This window comes from Oncorhynchus clarkii, chromosome 6, assembly GCF_045791955.1.
Source record: "Oncorhynchus clarkii lewisi isolate Uvic-CL-2024 chromosome 6, UVic_Ocla_1.0, whole genome shotgun sequence".
Taxonomy (NCBI): Eukaryota; Metazoa; Chordata; class Actinopteri; order Salmoniformes; family Salmonidae; genus Oncorhynchus; species Oncorhynchus clarkii.
In genome coordinates this window covers 8374264-8395820 of record NC_092152.1, presented here as the reverse complement: position 1 = coordinate 8395820, position 21557 = coordinate 8374264, and the positions used below count along the sequence as shown (strand labels likewise).

General features: G+C 42.2%; 1 protein-coding gene across 3 annotated transcripts in view; it reads left to right on the top strand.

Moving 5' to 3' along the window:
• Nucleotides 1-12008: 12008 nt before the first annotated feature.
• The window catches only part of LOC139410587 (discoidin domain receptor family, member 2, like), a 55671-nt gene continuing 46122 nt past the window's right edge, over nucleotides 12009-21557 (top strand). For all 3 annotated transcript variants that reach the window (XM_071155884.1, XM_071155883.1, XM_071155882.1), the window contains exon 1: nucleotides 12009-12145. The gene's annotated coding sequence lies outside the window, so the exon portion shown is untranslated. The remainder of the gene's footprint in view (nucleotides 12146-21557) is intronic.

Genomic DNA, 21557 nt, shown 5'->3' with positions numbered 1-21557 from the left:
TGTGATGTGTACGCCGAGGTACTTAAAACTTTCCACCTTCTCATCTACTGTCCCGTCGATGTGGATAGGGGGGTGCTCCCTCTGCTGTTTCCATGATCATCTCCTTTGTTTTGCTGACATTGAGTGTGAGGTTATTTTCCTGACACCACACTCCCAGAGCCCTCACTACCTCCCTGTAGGCCGTCTTGTCATTGTTGGTAATCAAGCCTCCCACTGTAGTGTCGTCTGCAAACTTGATGATTGAGTTGGAGGCGTGCATGGCCAAGCAGTCATTGGGTGAACAGGGAGTACAGGAGGGGGCTGAGCAGGCACCCTTGTGGGGCCACAGGTGTTGAGGATCAGCAGGGTGGAGATGTTGTTTCTTACCCTCACCACTGGGGACGGCCCATCAGGAAGTCCCGGACCCAGTTGCACAGGGCGGGGTCGAGACCCAGGGTCTCAAGCTTAATGACGAGTTTGGAGGGTACTATGGTGTTATATGCTGAATGCTACCTACCGTCTCCTGTTTCTGTAGCGTGAGGCAGCTTGACGTACATGGACAGGATGCTACCTACTATCCCCTGTTTCTGTAGCGTGAGGCAGCTTGACGTACATGGACAGGATGCTACTCTATTGCAGGGCCTTATCCCCAATCTATCGCCGTAATGCTGAGTGTTACTATTTCTACTACTAGACTACTGAAGAGCTGCTATTACAAACACACACAACAATGGTGTACTATTTAATACTATGTATTTAAACTGCTGCCACTATTCACTATATTTCTTGGGAATAACATTAATCCTTGACATAGCACATTTCATAATTTATACTGTTTATACTGCTTTTTATACTGTTATATATTTGATTTTGCTTTGACTGTGACGAATAGGAGTAAACGTTGATTTGATTTATTATTACGACTACTCTAGGTTGACTCTAAAATCCACATGTCCTGTGTATGTGTGAGTGTTCTGTGTATGTTTGAGTGTTTTGTGTATGTGTGAGTGTTCTGTGTGTGTGTGAGTGTTCTGTGTATGTGTGAGTGTTCTGTGTATGTGTGAGGGTTCTGTGTATGTGAGGGTTCTGTGTGTGTGAGTGTTCTGTGTATGTGTGAGTGTTCTGTGTATGTGTGAGTGTTCTGTGTATGTGTGAGGGTTCTGTGTATGTGAGGGTTCTGTGTGTGTGAGTGTTCTGTGTATGTGTGAGTGTTCTGTGTATGTGTGAGTGTTCTGTGTATGTGTGAGGGTTCTGTGTATGTGTGAAGGTTCTGTGTGTGTGAGTGTTCTGTGTATGTGTGAGTGTTCTGTGTGTGTGTGAGTGTTCTGTGTATGTGTGAGTGTTCTGTGTATGTGTGAGGGTTCTGTGTATGTGTGAGTGTTCTGTGTATGTGTGAGTGTTCTGTGTATGTGTGAGGGTTCTGTGTGTGTGTGAGGGTTCTGTGTGTGTGAGTGTTCTGTGTATGTGTGAGTGTTCTGTGTATGTGTGAGGGTTCTGTGTGTGTGTGAGTATTCTGTGTATGTGTGAGTGTTCTGTGTATGTGTGAGGGTTCTGTGTGTGTGTGAGGGTTCTGTGTGTGTGAGTGTTCTGTGTATGTGTGAGTGTTCTGTGTGTGTGAGTGTTCTGTGTGTGTGTGAGTGTTCTGTGTGTGTGAGTGTTCTGTGTATGTGTGAGTGTTCTGTGTATGTGTGCGGGTTCTGTGTGTGTGAGTGTTCTGTGTATGTGTGAGTGTTCTGTGTATGTGTGAGTGTTCTGTGTATGTGTGAAGGTTCTGTGTGTGTGAGTGTTCTGTGTGTATGAAAGTTCTGTGTGTGTGTGAGTGTTTTGTGTATGTCTGAGTGTTCTGTATGTGTGAGTGTTCTGTATGTGTGAGTGTTCTGTGTATGCGTGATTGTTCTGTGTATGCGTGAGTGTTCTGTGTATCTAAACTCACTGTGTTTATGTAAACAACCTAATGTTGTTGTTTTTTTTACAGAAAAGCAGAAGCTTAAAAAGGCAATATCCGTCCTGAAAAAAATAATAGCACTGCGATTTTAACCTCATAACAACACTTTTAAATCTGTTTAAATGAAGTAAAGGTTGCATGTTGAATCACTTTTCCCTCTTGGTCCCTTGCTTTTGCTGTTTGGGTTTACTACAGTTGGATATATTAGAACTGCATGGCTAAACATTACATAAGAAAGCCATTGAAGGCCCCTGCTTACTGTGTGACATGCTGAGTGGTGTCCTCTGTTAACCCAAAGGCCTTTTATCTGACCACTATTCTTACTGATACCGGGGACATCGTTTGATGGTCAAGTCCTAAAAAGTTACAGTGTACAAAACCTTCTGTTTACGTTTGATATCCTGTCTCATTATGATAAAACACACACACACACACACACACACACACACACACACACACACACACACACACACACACACACACACACACACACACACACACACACACACACACACACACACACACACACACACACACACACACACACACATATTTTTCTAACCTCGGGTTACCTAAATGTGTGCGTGTGAGACAGAGACAGTTCAAGTTACTGCAACGACGTGGGTGGGGCACGAATCTGGTCAATTCAAATTTAAGTTAGTTCAAATACATTTCTTTTCAATAATTTCTCAATAAACTGAAAAGGAGAAGTGATTTTATTTCAAACGTTTTTTTCCATTTTGGAATTTAAATTTTTTAAATCACTTCATGAATTGACTGACTTCACAATTGGAATTGACCCCCCAACCGTGATATGAAGATGTCAGTGGTTGCAGCTGTTACACAGAAGCAGTTGGCCCATCGGAAGTTGTGGCTCGCTGCCCACGTCTTTACATGGGGGAAGAGAGGTCGTTGATTACGGAAACTCCCTGCATTGCTTCCTGTTGCGTGATAGATCTTACACAGACAGGACTGCCCCCTCTTTATCCCGAACCCTCCTCCACTCCATTAACCCTCTCAATTCAAATCAACTGGCATTCCAACGCTGTGACTCACTCCTCTCTAGAATACAAAAAGATTCAAGGCGGTCCATTGGATAGAAACTGGAGAGGAAGAGAAGAGTTACACCCTCCTTCCTGGGTGAGGGGGAGGGGGGGGGGGGGTGGGGGTGAGAGACAGCAGGGAGAGGAAGCCGATTGACAGAAAAGTTCCCCAGGAAGGAGGGTGTAAAGTATCTGAGAAGAAGTGTCTCAACTTGCATAAAGGGAGGGTGTGTGCAGAGAGATTAGTGGAGAGATTCCTATGTACTTTTGCACAACATGGGAGGAAATGCAGAGTTCTATGGAGGACTGATAATGACCAAATATTCTCATACTGTCATGTATTGTTGAGTGTGAGAGTCATAATCCTAGTGTAAAAAGAGAATATATATATATACACTAATTCTCAGAATATTCATTATATGATTTTTCAGATCATTCAAATAGGAAATGAATCATCTTAAAGTTTTGCCAGATTTTCGGTGGCATAGCTGGACAAGACTTTGTCAAGCAGGGGGGAGGGGGGGGGGGGGGGACACGTGAGTTTGCAAAACAGAGGTTTTGAGATCCAGTCTTGGTTAAATCTGGTCAGGGGGGAAGTGGTACTGGTAAGAAAGCAGTGTGATGTCTGTTACACTATAATACACAGTAGTGTGATGTCTGTTACACTACAATACACAGTAGTGTGAAGTCTGTTACACTACAATACACAGTAGTGTGATGTCTGTTACACTACAATACACAGTAGTGTGATGTCTGTTACACTATAATACACAGTAGTGTGATGTCTGTTACACTATAATACACAGTAGTGTGATGTCTGTTACACTACAATACACAGTAGTGTGATGTCTGTTACACTACAATACACAGTAGTGTGATGTCTGTTACACTACAATACACAGTAGTGTGATGTCTGTTACACTATAATACACAGTAGTGTGATGTCTGTTACACTATAATACACAGTAGTGTGATGCCTGTTACACTACAATACACAGTAGTGTGATGTCTGTTACACTATAATACACAGCAGTGTGCACTATAATACACAGTAGTGTGATGTCTGTTACACTATAATACACAGTAGTGTGATGTCTGTTACACTATAATACACAGTAGTGTGTTGTCTGTTACACTATAATACACAGTAGTGTGATGTCTGTTACACTATAATACACAGTAGTGTGATGTCTATTACATTATAATACACAGTAGTGTGATGTCTGTTACACTACAATACACAGTAGTGTGATGTCTGTTACACTACAATACACAGTAGTGTGATGTCTGTTACACTACAATACACAGTAGTGTGATGTCTGTTACACTATAATACACAGCAGTGTGCACTATAATACACAGTAGTGTGATGACTGTTACACTATAATACACAGTAGTGTGATGTCTGTTACACTATAATACACAGTAGTGTGATGTCTGTTACACTATAATACACAGTAGTGTGATGTCTGTTACACTATAATACACAGTTGTGTGTTGTCTGTTACACTATAATACACAGTAGTGTGATGTCTGTTACACTACAATACACAGTAGTGTGTTGTCTGGTACACTACAATACACAGTAGTGTGTTGTCTGTTACACCATAATACACAGTAGTGTGATGTCTGTTACACTATAATACACAGCAGTGTGATGTCTGTTACAATATAATACACAGCAGTGTGATGTCTGTTACACTATAATACACAGCAGTGTGATGTCTGTTACACTATAATATACAGCAGGGTCTTTTACACAAATGTTGTTTTGTCACATTTTAAAACATTCAACATTAATGATGCATTTGACCACAATGGGGAGACATGCAGTAACAGTGGCCCTAGGTAACACGATATCCTACTGCAGACAGTAACGGTATCCTACTGCAGACAGTAACCGTGGCCCTAGGTAACACGATATCCTACTGCAGACAGTAACGGTATCCTACTGCAGACAGTAACCGTGGCCCTAGGTAACACGATATCCTACTGCAGACAGTAACGGTATCCTACTGCAGACAGTAACCGTGGCCCTAGGTAACACAATATCCTACTGCAGACAGTAACGTTATCCTACTGTAGACAGTAACAGTGGCCCTAGGTAACACGATATCCTACTGCAGACAGTAACCGTGGCCCTAGGTAACACAGTATCCTACTGCAGACAGTAACCGTGGCCCTAGGTAACACGGTATCCTACTGCAGACAGTAACAGTGGCCCTAGGTAACACAGTATCCTACTGCAGACAGTAACCGTGGCCCTAGGTAACACAGTATCCTACTGCAGACCGTAACGGTGGCCCTAGGTAACACGGTATCCTACTGCAGACAGTAACCGTGGCCCTAGGTAACACGGTATACTACTGCAGACAGTAACGTTGGCCCTAGGTAACACGGTATCCTACTGCAGACAGTAACGGTAGCCTAGCGCTAGGTAACACGATATCCTACTGCAGACAGTAACCGTGGCCCTAGGTAACACGATATCCTACTGCAGACAGTAACCGTGGCCCTAGGTAACACATATCCTACTGCAGACAGTAAAGTTGGCCCTAGGTAACACGGTATCCTACTGCAGACAGTAACAGTGGCCCTAGGTAACACGGTATCCTACTGCAGACAGTAACAGTGGCCCTAGGTAACACGGAATCCTACTGTAGACAGTAACAGTGGCCCTAGGTAACACGGTATCCTACTGCAGACAGTAACAGTGGCCCTAGGTAACACGGTATCCTACTGCAGACAGTAACAGTGGCCCTAGGTAACACGGTATCCTACTGCAGACAGTAACAGTGGCCCTAGGTAACACGGTATCCTACTGCAGACAGTAACAGTGGCCATAGGTAACACGGTATCCTACTGCAGACAGTAACGGTATCCTACTGCAGACAGTAACGGTATCCTACTGCAGACAGTAACGTTGGCCCTAGGTAACACAGTATCCTACTGCAGACAGTAATGTTGGCCCTAGGTAACACAGTATCCTACTGCAGACAGTAACAGTGGCCCTAGGTAACACAGTATCCTACTGCAGACAGTAACAGTGGCCCTAGGTAACACGGTATCCTACTGCAGACAGTAACAGTGGCCCTAGGTAACATGCTATCCTACTGCAGACAGTTACGTTGGCCCTAGGTAACACGGAATCCTACTGTAGACAGTAACAGTGGCCCTAGGTAACACGGTATCCTACTGCAGACAGTAACAGTGGACCTAGGTAACACGGTATCCTACTGCAGACAGTAACAGTGGCCCTAGGTAACACGGTATCCTACTGCAGACAGTAACAGTGGCCCTAGGTAACACGGTATCCTACTGCAGACAGTAACAGTGGCCCTAGGTAACACAGTATCCTACTGCAGACAGTTACGTTGGCCCTAGGTAACACGGTATCCTACTGCAGACAGTAACGGTATCCCACTGCAGACAGTAACGGTATCCTACTGCAGACAGTAACAGTGGCCCTAGGTAACACGGTATCCTACTGCAGACAGTTACGTTGGCCCTAGGTAACACGGTAACCTGCTGCATCAAGTTTAGTTAAGCATGTTTGTCTGATTATAGTATCTAACAGAACACCATTCCTGATGTTGGATGTGGACTGTTCTTTATATTGGACAGCAGGGACAGACAGGCCAGATGGTCTGGTCCATCTTTAGTCAATAGGACTTATGTAAAGTTGTGCAAAGTGACTTTAAAAAATATATATATAATAATAATAATAATAATAGGAGTGACAAGGAAAAATAAATTGTTGAGAAAAAATGGTCTGGTAAACAATGGGCTTGTATGCTAGAAAATCCCTGTTGGGCTGCTTCCTGTATAGTTCATTATGGTATGAACAAAATGGTTTGTATAATGGTAGTGTGAGAATGCTATGTTAATATTTTATTAAAGGCAATAAGAATAGTTAATGTTGTGCCAAAGGTGTGTCACTTAATCAGATAATAAAATGGTCAATTATTGCTTCTTGACATTTCTGATGTTCATTCTTGAAATTGTTTGAGACGTGACTAAACCTTTTAGTTTGCAAGTCAGTCAAAGAAATTTGGCCTCCAGTGAGAAGTTCAGTATCGATGCAATACATTCTCATCGCTCCCTATCACTCATGCCATTGTATTATTCTTTATGAAAACACTCCCTCATGAACACACCCAGCCCAGCCTAATGGGAAAGCTGTGCAGGGGACTATAGTCGGCCTGTGACCAACAGCAACTTTAGAAGTCAGAGCACTTCCTCTTTCTTACATTCCATCACATTCCATTATGAAAGGATGTGGTCAACAATGATTGGCATGTGTGTCACGCTCACAAAGTCTTCTCAGTAAAAAGATCTCCAAAAGTTATGGTAACTTAGAATGGCACAGGTTATGGTAACTTAGAATGGCATAGGTTATGGTAACTTAGAATGGCACAGGTTATGGGAACTTAGAATGGCACAGGTTATGGTAACTTAGAATGGCACAGGTTATGGTAACTTAGAATGGCACAGGTTATGTTAACTTAGAATGGCACAGGTTATGGGAACTTAGAATGGCACAGGTTATGGGAACGTAGAATGGCACAGGTTATGTTAATTTAGAATGGCACAGGTTATGTTCATTTAGAATGGCACAGGTTATGGTAACTTAGAATGGCACAGGTTATGGTAACTTAGAATGGCACAGGTTATGGTAACTTAGAATGGCACAGGTTATGTTAATGTAGAATGGCACAGGTTATGTTCATTTAGAATGGCACAGGTTATGGTAACTTAGAATGGCACAGGTTATGGTAACTTAGAATGGCACAGGTTATGGTAACTTAGAATGGCACAGGTTATGGTAACTTAGAATGGCACAGGTTATGTTAATGTAGAATGGCACAGGTTATGTTCATTTAGAATGGCACAGGTTATGGTAACTTAGAATGGCACAGGTTATGGTAACTTAGAATGGCACAGGTTATGGTAACTTAGAATGGCACAGGTTATGGTAACTTAGAATGGCACAGGTTATGGTAACTTAGAATAGCACAGGTTATGGTAACTTAGAATGGCACAGGTTATGTTCATTTAGAATGGCACAGGTTATGGGAACGTAGAATGGCACAGGTTATGGGAACGTATAATGTATCGTGTCTGGTAGTGGCCTAACTCTAACCTAGACCGACTAAACGGTCTAAATGGTGAACTCACAACAATTTAATCATCTGAAACTATGAAATAAATTAAATCAAATAAAATGTATTTATATAGCCCTTCGTACATCAGCTGATATCTCAAAGTGCTGTACAGAAACCCATTCTAAAACCCCAAACAGCAAGCAATGTGTAGAAGCACGGTGGCTAGGAAAAACTCCCTAGAAAGGCCAGAAGCTAGGAAGAATCCTAGAGAGAAACCAGACTATGAGGGGTGGCCAGTCCTCTTCTGGCTGTGCCGGGTGGAGATTATAACAGAACATGGCCAAGATTGTCAAATGTTCATAAATGACCAGCATGGTCAAATAATAGTAATCACAGTGAACAGGTCAGGGTTCCATAGCCGCAGGCAGAACAATTGAAACTGGAGCAGCAGCACGGCCAGGTGGCCTGGGGACAACAAGGAGTCATCATGCCAGGTAACAAATAACATAACACCTCTACATCAAGAGAGTTTGTGCTGAAGACCATGTGGTCAACAGTAGGCCTGTGTTCAACTAGGAGGGCTACAGTTGACGAGGCATTAGACACCACCATTATCCACCATTATCCACCATTATCCACCATTATCCACCATTATCCTCATTATCCACCACCATTCACCATTATCCCCATTATCCACCATTATCCCCATTATCCACCATTATCCCCATTATCCACCATCATCCATCATTAGCCACCATTAGCCGCCATTATCCACCGTCATCCCCATTATCCACCATTATCCACCATTATCCACCATTATCCACCGTTATCTTCTCCAGAAAGTAAATACGACAGCTGAAGGAATCACATTGAGAGAGCTGGGACGCCCAAAAACTGCAAGTGATCAGAGGGTGCAGGATTTCCCATGATGCTAGATTTCAGCTCTAGATCTATGATCTACTACCACAAATGTTCTGATCCTAATGTGATAGGCAGAAAGTCTTTCCTTCCTGGACTGTGCTCTGATTTGTCAGAAGATATGATGCAGATGCATACCTCAGATATTGCCCTTAGAATAATTAAGAATGGACTGTAATACTGTATCACAATTAACTAACCTGAAAATCCCTATGAAATATGACTCAACTGTATAAATTCACCGAGCGACTGCTGCTGTGAAGGCCTAATCTGATCTAAATTTTACGCTGTGACAACAGAAGCCAGTCAGTGATGTAACACTGTGATGTAACTCATAGGAAGTTCCATGTAAATGACTCTAAATCTGACATTACTAGGTTTCTTGCTACAATCTAGTAGCACTGAACCTCAGTCCTCATGCAATCCGCATAACGTCAATTTTGTCATCCTGGAAACGTCATACTTTCTGCGTAACTGATGAAAGGATCATGAGTAATGCTGTTTTGAATTTGACATTATTAATTATAAACTGCTTATTTTACAGTCTGTTTTAAGATTGTACTTATCTGTTATTTACATATTAGCAGTTTTCACATTTCATGCCCAAATCATCTTTAAGTAGCCATATTGAGCTACACTACAATCAATTTAGGACACTTTTGGATGATTTGGACATGAAAAACAACAAATTATTATCGGGATATTGACTTGCATTGTTTTTTGGCACACAGATGAACATTTTGGAGACAGTGGCCAGGTAAACAACACCTAATCAATTATGCTGTCTATCTTAGCCTGCTTACAGGGTACGGAAACCAACGTTCTGTCATTTAGGTGAACTACCCATTTAATATCCTGTTACCACCTTGTTACCACCCTGTTACCACCCTGTTACCACCTTGTTACCACCTTGTTACCCCCTTGTTACCACCCTGTTACCACCTTGTTACCCCCTTGTTACCACCTTGTTACCACCCTGTTACCACCCTGCTACCACCCTGTTACCACCCTGTTACCACCTTGTTACCCCCTTGTTACCCCCTTGTTACCACCCTGTTACCTCCCTGCTATCACCCTGTTACCACCCTGTTACCACCTTGTTGCCACCCGGTTACCACCCTGTTACCCTCCTTGTTACCACCCTGTTACCACCCTGTTACCACCCTGTTACCGCCTTGTTACCACCTTGTTACAACCTTGTTACCAGTTTGGAGTCCAATCTGTTTGGTACAGGCCTATAAAGATAAAGCCAATCATTTCTTTCAATATTGCAATCCTTATTCTTCATAGAGGCAACATTTATTCAATGTAGGATTCAGATCATAATACATAACTGAAACAGGACATCAAATAGGCATATTCCTTCCCCTGAACGGTTCAGTGTGTTCCCCCACCAAGACGACGGACGAAATGTCTTATCTTTTGCTCTTGTGGTCTCAATGAGTAGAAATAAATACCACTGTTTACTAGTGATGTTGTGTACTGTATTCTTCCACTCAGTGCTGGGTGTTTCCATCTTCTAGGCCCTGTGCGTTTTTAGGGGAACCAATCATCAACAACAAAAAAAAAACATGTGGAGATGGTTATTACATCATCCCTGAGGGGAAACCTCATGACACGGCATGTGGAGACGTGGGAGTGGAGGAAGAAAACACTTCATGGGTTACAGAGTTTGAATCTCCTTTGCTGTTAGGTTATACTGTCCTCTGCTGTTCAAAGTGGACGCGACACTTCTAAAACGTTTTTGTTTTGTTTACCAGGGCCTATACACAGTACATAAAGCATCTCAGAGTATGAGTGCTGATCTAGGATCAGTTTCACCTTTTGGATCATAATGAATATGATTACATGAACAGGGGAGACCTGATCATAGATCAGCACTAACCTAAGCAGATTTAATAAGGGACAACCTCACATCAAAATAATTGCATTTAGCAATGAACAAAAACCAAACACTTATTGTGTTCCAGATAACTCATGTTGTCTACTCTAGTCGTGTGATTGCATTCTGGTAGGGTGCCAATCCAGGAAGGAAGTTTTATTAAATGGGGCTGCAAAAAACATCTCCCTCACCTATAGGCGCCATCACTAAAGTGCTTGAGACTGTGTTCAACAACCTTCACTCTTAATGTAATGTGTATTGTTGGTTGGGGCTATTAATTGTGAAAAGCTATTAAACATGTTCAGCACTGCTATCTTTGGCTAAACTCTGAATTTAATTTGAATGCAATGTTAGAGAGCAATTCCAAATAAACACTGACAAGGTGCACTCTGATGATGACAAGTAGGATTTTATTGGACAGCTGGCCTAGACTGGAAGTGGGGTTTCTGGACACTCAGAGCGGGTCTATACAGTACAGGTGTAGGATCTTAATTTGAGCCAGTTTGCTACAGCAGGAAAATAATCCTCCAGCCACAGGAAATTTGAATTATTATGTAGATTATAATTAACAGAAATGTTTGAATGGGGTTCATACAAATTTGACATTTTAAAGTGGAAATTGCAAACTTCAGAATCTTTTTTAAAACTTAGATGCATCACACGTTTGCATTTCCTGCTTAAAATAAATTATTAAATTAAGGCCCTACGTCTGTAGGTTGGTTGCCTTGACAGAGTCATTTTGAAAAAGGCTCTCTGTGTCGTTAATGGAAGATTAGGGATTATGATTGAGGCTATTCTAGATTAGAAGGTTAGTTAGAAACGCTTGAGCCCCCATCCCATAATATGGGATGACATCAGAGGCATCACTGATTTTAGGGAATTTAGGGAAACTGGCCTCAAACTTGATTAGTATAGGTTTAGGTTAGGCCTACATTTATCACGTGAATTTGCCTTAAAATGCGTGCTCCAGTGCCTAACGGAACAGGAGTCATATAGCCTAGACAAATATCCCAAATAGCGACCGTGCGCATGAGCCCATGTTGCGCCCATGGTCGCACCTCCTTCTCCCTCTATGGGCCGGAAGCGGGATGTGATGTAAAAATTACATTGGAACTTTTTTCCTTGTGTGCTGATCCTCAGGTCCATTGTAATACACCGAGAATCATCCAATTTTTTGCGATAATGATCCGGAAATTTTAATCAACAAGCGTGTCCGAAGGCCAGTCGAGTTGGGAAAGACTATTGTCGGGATCCCGTCAATAACTCAAATCAGGTAAATTGATAATGTTATCGGTACAAAGAAACAAGCTGAATTTGCCTGGAACAGATAAAAGTTATCCCATGGCTGTTTATGTTGGAGTCTTTGTTGCGATTAACAAACGAACTCGGAGAGAGAAATGTTTACGCTCGTCCTAGGACCTCTCAAACGTTAAAACTCACTGTTGTAGACTAACAGAGTTATAAGGATATCGAACATATTCGTTTAGGCCTATAATGCTTTTTGTCTTTATTTTTATTTTCTTTTTGAGAGGGGGGGGGGGGGGGGGGGGGGGTTGACCGCCCAAAAATAATCATTTCAAACCTTGCTTACATATGTATACGATCACACCTATCTCTCTATTATGCAAGGAATACATTGGGAACACATTTCCAAAATTAAAATCTCTTGGAGCTGATTTGCTGGTGTTTTTACAGTGTTTAATGTCAACAACATAAGCACTTTGGGGGGGGGGGGGGGGGGGGGGGGGGCAAACAAAAATCACCCGTGGGCCAGTTGGTGTACCCTGCTGTATCTGACGTTTGCTTATCCAAATGCAGTTAACTTGTTTAAGTAGGCTGTTTCTTTTGGTTATTTTTTAAATTTCACAGACTGCTTCTGAAGAGTAGACTGGTATGTAATTACGGGACCGCAGAGATAAGGCCACTGACAATAAAATAGTTGAAATCATACAAGTCATTCTCTTCTAACCGCAGCGCGTGCGTTATGCTTGGTTATAGCCAACATGTCTCCAAACTGAGGGCCTTGAGATTGCCAAACAAATCATTTTTTTGCCTAGTGGGACTGTCTAACTTGTTTTAGTTTTTTTTGTTGCGCAAAATGATCTGGCTTATATTGGGGGCCTTGAGGGGAAAACATGGGTCAATATGTTTTTCCTCATTTAGTTGTGTTACAACCTGCATTTAAAATGGATTAAATGGAGATAGTTTGTCACTGGACTAGATACAACAACCCATAATGTCAAAGTGGAGTTATGTTTTTAGAAATTTGTACAAATGAATTAAAAATGAAAAGCTGAAATGTCTTGAGTCAATAAGTATGGCAAGTCTAAATAAGTTCAGGAGATTGCATAACAACATAATAAGTTGCATGGATTCACTCTGTGTGCAGTAATAGTGTTTAACATGATTTTTGAATGCCTACCTCATCGCTGTATCTCTGTACAATTATCTGAATTTCAAACACAGATTCAACAACAAACACCAGGGAGGTTTTGTGATGTCTGCAGAGAAGGGCACCTATTGGTAGATGAGTAGAAAGTATGTACATACAGTTGAAGTTGGAAGTTTACATACACTTAGGTTGGAGTCATTAAAACTAGTTTTTCAACCACTCCACAAATTTCTTGTTAATAAACTATAGTTTTGGCAAGTCGGTTAGGACATCTACTTTGTGCATGACACAAGTAATTTTTCCAACAATTATTTACAGACAGATTATTTCACTTATAATTCACTGTATCACAATTCCAGTGAGTCAGAAGTTTACATACACCAAGTTGACTGTGCCTTTAAACAGCTTGGAAATTCCAGAAAATGATGTAATGGCTTTAGAAGCTTCTGATAGGCTAATTGACATAATTTGAGTCAATTGGAGGTGTACCTGTGGATGTATTTCAAGGCCTACCTTCAAACTCAGTGCCTCTTTGCTTGACATCATGGGAAAATAAAAAGAAATCAGCCAAGACCTCAGACATTTTTTTTAGACCTCAACAAGTCTGGTTCATCCTTGGGAGCAATTTCCAAATGCCTGAAGGTACCACGTTCATCAGTACAAACAATAGTACGCAAGTATAAACTCCATGGGGCCACGCAGCCGTCATAACGCTCAGGAAGGAGACGCGTTCTGTCTCCTAGAGATGAACATACTTTGGTGTGAAAAAAGTGCAAATCAATCCCAGAACAACAGCAAAGGACTTTGTGAAGACGCTGGAGGAAACAGGTCCAAAAGTATCTACAGTATATCCACAGTGAAATGAGTCCTATATCGACATAACCTGAAAGGCTGCTCAGCAAGGAAGAAGCCACTGCTCCAAAACCGCCATAAAAAAGCCAGACTACAATTTGCAACTGCACATGGGGACAAAGATCGTACTTTTTGGAGAAATGTCCTCTCATCTGATGAAACAAAATTAGAACTGTTTGGCCAAAATGACCATCGTTATGTTTGGAGGAGAAAGGGGGAGGCTTGCAAGCCGAAGAACACCACCCCAACCGTGAAGCACCGGGGTGGCAGCATCATTTTGTGGGGGTGCTTTGCTGCAGGAGGGACTGGTGCACTTCACAAGGTAGGAATTATGTGGATATATTGAAGCAACATCTCAAGACATCAGTCAGGAATTTAAAGTTTGGTCGCAAATGGGTCTTCCAAATGGACAATGACACCAAGCATAGTTCCAACGTTGTGGCAAAATGGCTTAAGGACAACAAAGTCAAGGTGTTGGAGTGGCCATCACAAAGCCCTGACCTCAATCCTATAGAAAATCTGTGGGCAGAACTGAAAAAGCTTGTGTGAGCAAGGAGGCCTTCAAACCTGACTCAGTTACACCAGCTCTGTCAGGAGGAATGGGCCAAAATTCACCCAACTTGTTGTGGGAAGCTTTTGGAAGTCTACCCGAAACGTTTGACCCGAGTTAAAGAAATTAAAGGCAATGCTACCAAATACTAATGATTGTATGTAAACTTCTGACCCACTGGGAATGTGATGAAAAAAATAAAAGCTGAAATAAATAATTCTCTCTGCTATTATTCTGACATTTCACATTCTTAAAATAAAGTGGTGATCCTAACTGACCTAAGACAGGGAATTTTTTACTCCGATTAAATGTCAGGAATTGTGAAAAACTGAGTTTAAATGTACGGTATTTGGCTAAGGTGTATGTAAACTTCAGACTTCAACTGTATTCAGTACCAGTCAAAGTTTGGACACACCTACTCATTCAAGGTTTTTTCTTTATTTTACTATTTTCTACATGGTAGAATAATAGTGACAACTTCAAAACTATGAAATAACACATATGGAATCATGTAGTAACCAAAAAAGTGTTAAACAAATCTAAATATATTTTAGATTTTAGATTCTTCAGAGTAGCCACCCTTTGCCTTTATGACAGCTTTGCACACTCTTGGATTTCTCTCAATGCCAAGAGGGAGACTTGCACTACAGGTGCTGGCACAAGCGCAGATGAAATACACAGCTGGGATGCCGATTAAGATATTTACATGTCCTAATTAGAAAGATTGCTCAGAATACCATTGCATTTTAATCGGCATATATGCTTACTTTGATTTTCACCGTACACCGGTTAAGATAAGCAGACTAATGTGTTTATGTGACTAATGCATAATCGGCCTTATTCAGTTTAATATTGAATTATTTGTGTGCATGTAAACATACTCATTGTTGTTAGGGGTATTATAAAAGTCAAGGATGGCATTCTGTCTTGTTGGAATGTTAACAAGGGGTTGTAATCCATTCCCATTAAGTCCAGACACATGAACATTGTTTAAATCACCCATGATAATAATCCTAGCATTAACATATTTTGCTCTGATAGTATCAAGGCTGTCCATTGGATGTGGGATATGTTGATATTCTGAATTGGATTGAGGGAGGGAATAATTGATATAATCGATCCAACTTGTCTTGGTAATCGTTTAGATGTAAGCCATCGCCACAAACACTGCAATTCAGATGGTACCTCTATGAATGGGAGGTTGTGTGTATTTCAGCTGGTACTTCTATGAATGGGAGGTTGTGTGTATTTCAGCTGGTACCTCTATGAATGGGAGGTTGTGTGTATTTCAGCTGGTACTTCTATGAATGGGAGGTTGTGTGTATTTCAGCTGGTACCTCTATGAATGGGGGATTGTGTGTATTTCAGCTGGTACCTCTATGAATGGGAGGTTGTGTGTATTTCAGCTGGTACCTCTATGAATGGGAGGTTGTGTGTATTTCAGCTGGTACCTCTATGGATGGGAGGTTGTGTGTATTTCAGCTGGTACCTCTATGAATGGGAGGTTGTGTGCAGACATATCCTCTCTTTTATAAAGTGTCACACCCCTTACCCTTTGACCTTGTCTTGGTTTAGGTGTTGAAACCATTCATTTCCCAGAGTTCAGGTTTGTACATCTGGATCAAACCATGTCTCTTACACAGCAGCAATTTCACCTCTCTGACAGCAGGATTGACAGACCAATGACTGTGCATTGCACACTATGACCCTAGGAGAACTGTTAATTTATTTCCTGTCCAACTTTGGTGAGCGAGTTTGTTTCCTCCTGGCGTTGTGGGAAATAGGGTTTAACTAGCACCACCCTCTCCGTCTGGTTTTTCTGATGTATTCTGTGTTGAATCAAGTGTTTTTTTTTTCAGGCTCTTTACTCAGGGTTGTTGTGATCTACTGGAGACTTTGTAGGAATCCTATTGGATACTGGATTAGAATCTTAAACATGAAATTAATCAGACTGATTTATCCTCGTAATGCCACCCGGCCACCCTACAGTGTGCAGGACTCATTGACTTGTACAATTTTTAACACTTCTCTCATGTCTGAATGCTTTAATTTTTTTTTACAGAGTAACAATATGATGCCATTTCACGTACAAGTTTATGCTTTAGGAAATGCACTTCAACTACAGAGACAGATCAAATCAAATCATATTTTTATTGGTCACATACACGTGATTAGCAGATGTTATTGCGGGTGTAGGGTAACGCTTGTACCTCTAGATCAGACAGTGCAGTAATATGTACAGTATATGATGGCTTGAGATAGAAACTGTTTTTCAGTCTCTCGGTCCCATCTTTGATGTACCTGTACTGACCTCGCCTTCTGGATGATAGTGGGATGGACAGGCAGTGGCTCGAGTGGTTGATGTCCTTGATGATTTTTGGCCTTCCTATGTCATCGGGTGCTGTAGGTATCCTGGAGGGCAGGTAGTTTGCCCCCGGTGATGCATTTGGCACCCCCTGGAGAGCCTTGTGGTTGAGGGCGGTGCAGTTGCTGTACCAGGCGGTGATACAGCCCAACAGGATGCTTTCAATTGTGCATCTGTAAAAGTTTGTGAGGGTTTTAAGTAACAAGCCAAATGTCTTTAGCCTCCTGAGGTTGAAGAGGCTCTGTTGATGGAAAGGGTCCCATGTACCCCACTTCAATCAAGCAGGGTCTTCAGACAGCCACTTGGCGACAGTCACCCCCAAGACAAATCCAGCTATGGCCTCCTCCTTGTCAGGCCTCTCAAACTGGGCAGACAGGGGTCCTGGGATGGACAGCTCAGGTCTCTCTCACTGGGCAGACAGGGGTCCTGGGATGGACAGCTCAGGTCTCTCACACTGGGCAGACAGGGGTCCTGGGATGGACAGCTCAGGCCTCTCTCACTGGGCAGACAGGGGTCCTGGGATGGACAGCTCAGGTCTCTCTCACACTGGGCAGACAGGGGTCCTGGGATGGACAGCTTCCCCACATACAGTGCTGGATCACGGCCCTGGTGAACTCGTTAAAGAGGAGATCCAGGAGCCTGTCTGCGTTGCCTTGAGAACCAGCCTTGCCTTGTACCCTGGCCCAAGGAGACGCACTGGAGACCAGAAAGCTTATTTTGTATCACAGCATTCCTGCTGTGGCGGTTGCCTGGAAGTAGATGCAGCATCTCAGACTTAATGTCAGGGTCTTAGGGATTTTTTAAATGTATAATTGTTTAACCGTTATTTAACTAGGCAAGTCAGTTAAGAACAAATTCTTATTTTACAATGACGGCGTAGCCCAGCCAAACCCTCCCCTAACCCGGACGATGCTGGGCCAATTGTGCGCCGCCCTATGGTACTCCTGATCACAGCCGGTTGTGATACAGACCGGGATCACACCAGGGTCTGTAGTGTCGCCTCTAGCACTGAGATGCAGTGCCTTAGACCGCTGTGCCACTCAGGATGGAAGAACTAAAATCATATAGACTCTCAGGTGTGGTTTTGAACAGTATATGCTACAATATACCTTTTGCAAGTCAAAGCAGCCACAGCCACAGTTGCATTATTTAACGTTAGCCCCCTGAAACCCCCAAAGTGTTGACTACTGTGTCAGACTCATCAAACTCTGATACTTCCATTATGGTCAGCGCTTGCAAGCTCCACTGTCAATGATGGTACAGCATCCGCCTTCAGGATTAGCTACCCGGCAAGACCCATTGAATGTTCTCCCCAATTGATGAAGTAGATTAGTTTGAAATGGGCAAGGCACACGCCGTGTGACATGATTGTAATTTTGCAGTCTGTCCAGATAAAATGAAAAGCCTCCACTGCTGTCCGATGTCAAATGTTAAATGTACACCACGGCATCCATTCACAACACATGCTGGTAAGTAGCTTTCTAGCGAACAGTCACACCACAGATGAACGGTTACCAGAATCTTTGGTCGTACATTCTGCTTGAGCTAGTAGCTAGTTTACAGTTGGTAAACAAAGCCAAAGGAAGGTGTAATCTTTGGTCGTACGTTCTGTTTGAGCTAGTAGCTAGCTTACAGTTGGTAAACAAAGCCAAAGGAAGGTGTAAGCGCACATGTGATGACGGTTTTAAAGCGATACATATTTAAATGACTAAATATGACGAGACGCTACTATTGGTGTATTACATTTCCGGCTTTATGTGATGTTGCATAACCTATCTGGTCTGATATTGGCACGCAGTGGTCTGATATTGGCACAGCAGTCTGATATTGGCACGCCGTGGTCTGATATTGGCACGCAGTGGTCTGATATTGGCACAGTGGTCTGATATTGGCAGACAGCGGTCTGATATTGGCACGCAGTGGTCTGATATTGGCACAGTGGTCTGATATTGGCACAGTGGTCTGATATTGGCACAGTGGTCTGGTATTGGCACAGCGGTCTGATATTGGCACAGTGGTCTGATATTGGCAGACAGCGGTCTGATATTGGCACGCAGTGGTCTGATATTGGCACAGTGGTCTGATATTGGCATGCAGCAGGTCTGATATTGGCACACAGTGGTCTGATATTGGCACACAGTGGTCTGATATTGGCACAGTGGTCTGATATTGGCACAGTGGTCTGATATTGGCACAGCGGTCTGATATTGGCACAGAGCAGTCTGATATTGGCACAGCGGTCAGAACTCTGTGCCAATATTCACCTGGTTAATATTGCCTGCTAACCTGGATTTCTTTTAGCTAAATATGCAGGTTTAAAAATATATACTTCTGTGTATTGATTGAAAGGCATTGATGTTCATGGTTAGGTACACATTGGAGCAACGATACGCACCGCATCGATTATATGCAACGCAGGACACGCTAGATAAACAAGTAATATCATCAACCATGTGTAGTTAACTGGTAATTATGATTGATTGATTGATTTATTGTTTTTTTGTAAGATAAGTTTAATGCTAGCTAGCAACTTACCATGGCTTACTGCATTCGCGTAACAGGCAGTCTCCTCGTGGAGTGCAATGTAATCAGGTGGTTAGAGCGTTGGACTAGTTAACTGTACGGTTGCAAGATTAAATCCTCCGTGCTGACAAGGTAAAAATCTGTCGTTCTGCCCCTGAACAAGGCAGTTAACCCACCGTTCCTAGGCCGTCATTAAAAATAAGAATGTGTTCTTAACTGACTTGCCTAGTTAAATAAAGATTAAATAAAGGTGTAAAAAAATATTTAAAAAAATCGGCAAAAAATGAAATCGGCCCTAATTAATCGGCCCTAATTAATCGGCCCTAATTAATCGGCCCTAATTAATCGGCCATTCCGATTAATCAGTCGACCTCTACTGTATTTACAGTTGAAGTTGGAAGTTTACATACATCGTAGCCAAATATATTAAAACTCAGTTTTTCACTATTCCTGACATTTAATCCTAGTAAAAAGTCCCTGTCTTAGGTCAGTTAGGATCAGCACTTTATTTTAAGAATGTGAAATGTCTGAATAATAGTACAGAGAATGATTTTATTTCTTTCATCACATTCCCAGTGGGTCAGAAGATTACATATACTCAATTAGTATTTGGTAGCATTGCCTTTAAATTGTTTAACTTGGGTTAAACGTTTCGGGTAGCCTTACACAAGCTTCCCACATAAGTTGGTTGAATTTTGGCCCATTCCTCTTGACAGATCTGGTGTAACTGAGTCAGGTTTGTAGGCCTCCTTGCTCACAGTCTTTTTCAGTTCTGCCCACAGATTTTCTATAGGATTGAGGTCAGGGCTTTGTGATGGCCACTCCAATACCTTGACCTTGTTGTCCTTAAGCCATTTTGACACAACTTTGGAAGTATGCTTGGGGTCATTTTCCATTTGGAAGACCCATTTGCGACCAAGCTTTAACTTCCTGACTGATGTCTTGAGATGTTGCTTCAATATATCCACATAATTTTCCATCCACATAATTTTCCTACCTCATAATGCCATCTATTTTGTGAAGTGCACCAGTCCTTCCTGCAACAAAGCACCCCCACAACATGATGCTGCCACCCCCGTTCTTCATGGTTGGGATGGTGGTCTTTGGCTTGCAAGCCTCCCCCTTTTTCCTACAAACATAACGATGGTCATTATCGCCAAACAGTTGTATTTTTGAGGACAGAGGTCAGAGGACATTTCTCCAAAAAGTACGATCTTTGTCCTCATGTGCAGTTGCAAACCGTAGTCTGGCTTTTTTATGGGGGTTTTGGAGCAGTGGCTTTTTCCTTGCTGAGCAGCCTTTCAGGTTATGTCGATATAGGACTCATTTCACTGTGGATATAGATACTTTTGTACCTGTTTCCTCCAGCATCTTCACAAGGTCCATTGCTGTTGTTCTGGGATTGATTTGCAGTTTTCGCACCAAAGTACGTTCATCTCTAGGAGACAGAAGGCGTCTCCTTCCTGAGCGGTATGACGGCTGCGTGGTCCCATGGAGTTTATAGTTGCATACTATTGTTTGTACAGATAAACGTGGTACCGTCAGGCCTTTGGAAATTGCTCCCAAGGATGAACCAGACTTGTGGAGGTCCACCATTTTTTTTCAGAGGTCTTGGCTGATTTTATTTGACTTTCCTGTGATATTAAGCAAAGAGGCACTGAGGTTGATGGTAGGCCTTGAAATACATCCACAGCTACACCTCCAATTGACTCAAATTATGTCAATTAGCCTATCAGCAACTTCTAAAGTCATGACATCATTTTCTGGAATTTTCCAAGCTGTTTAAAGGCACATTCAACTTAGTGTATGTAAACTTCTGACCCAATGGAATTGTGATACAGTGAATTATAAGTTAAATAATATGTCTGTAAACAATTGTTGGAAAAATTACCTGTGTCATGCACAAAGTAGATGTCCTAACCGACTTGCCAAAACTATAGTTTATTAACAAGAAATTTGTGTAGTTGTTGAAAAACTAGTTTCAATGACTCCAACCTAAGTGT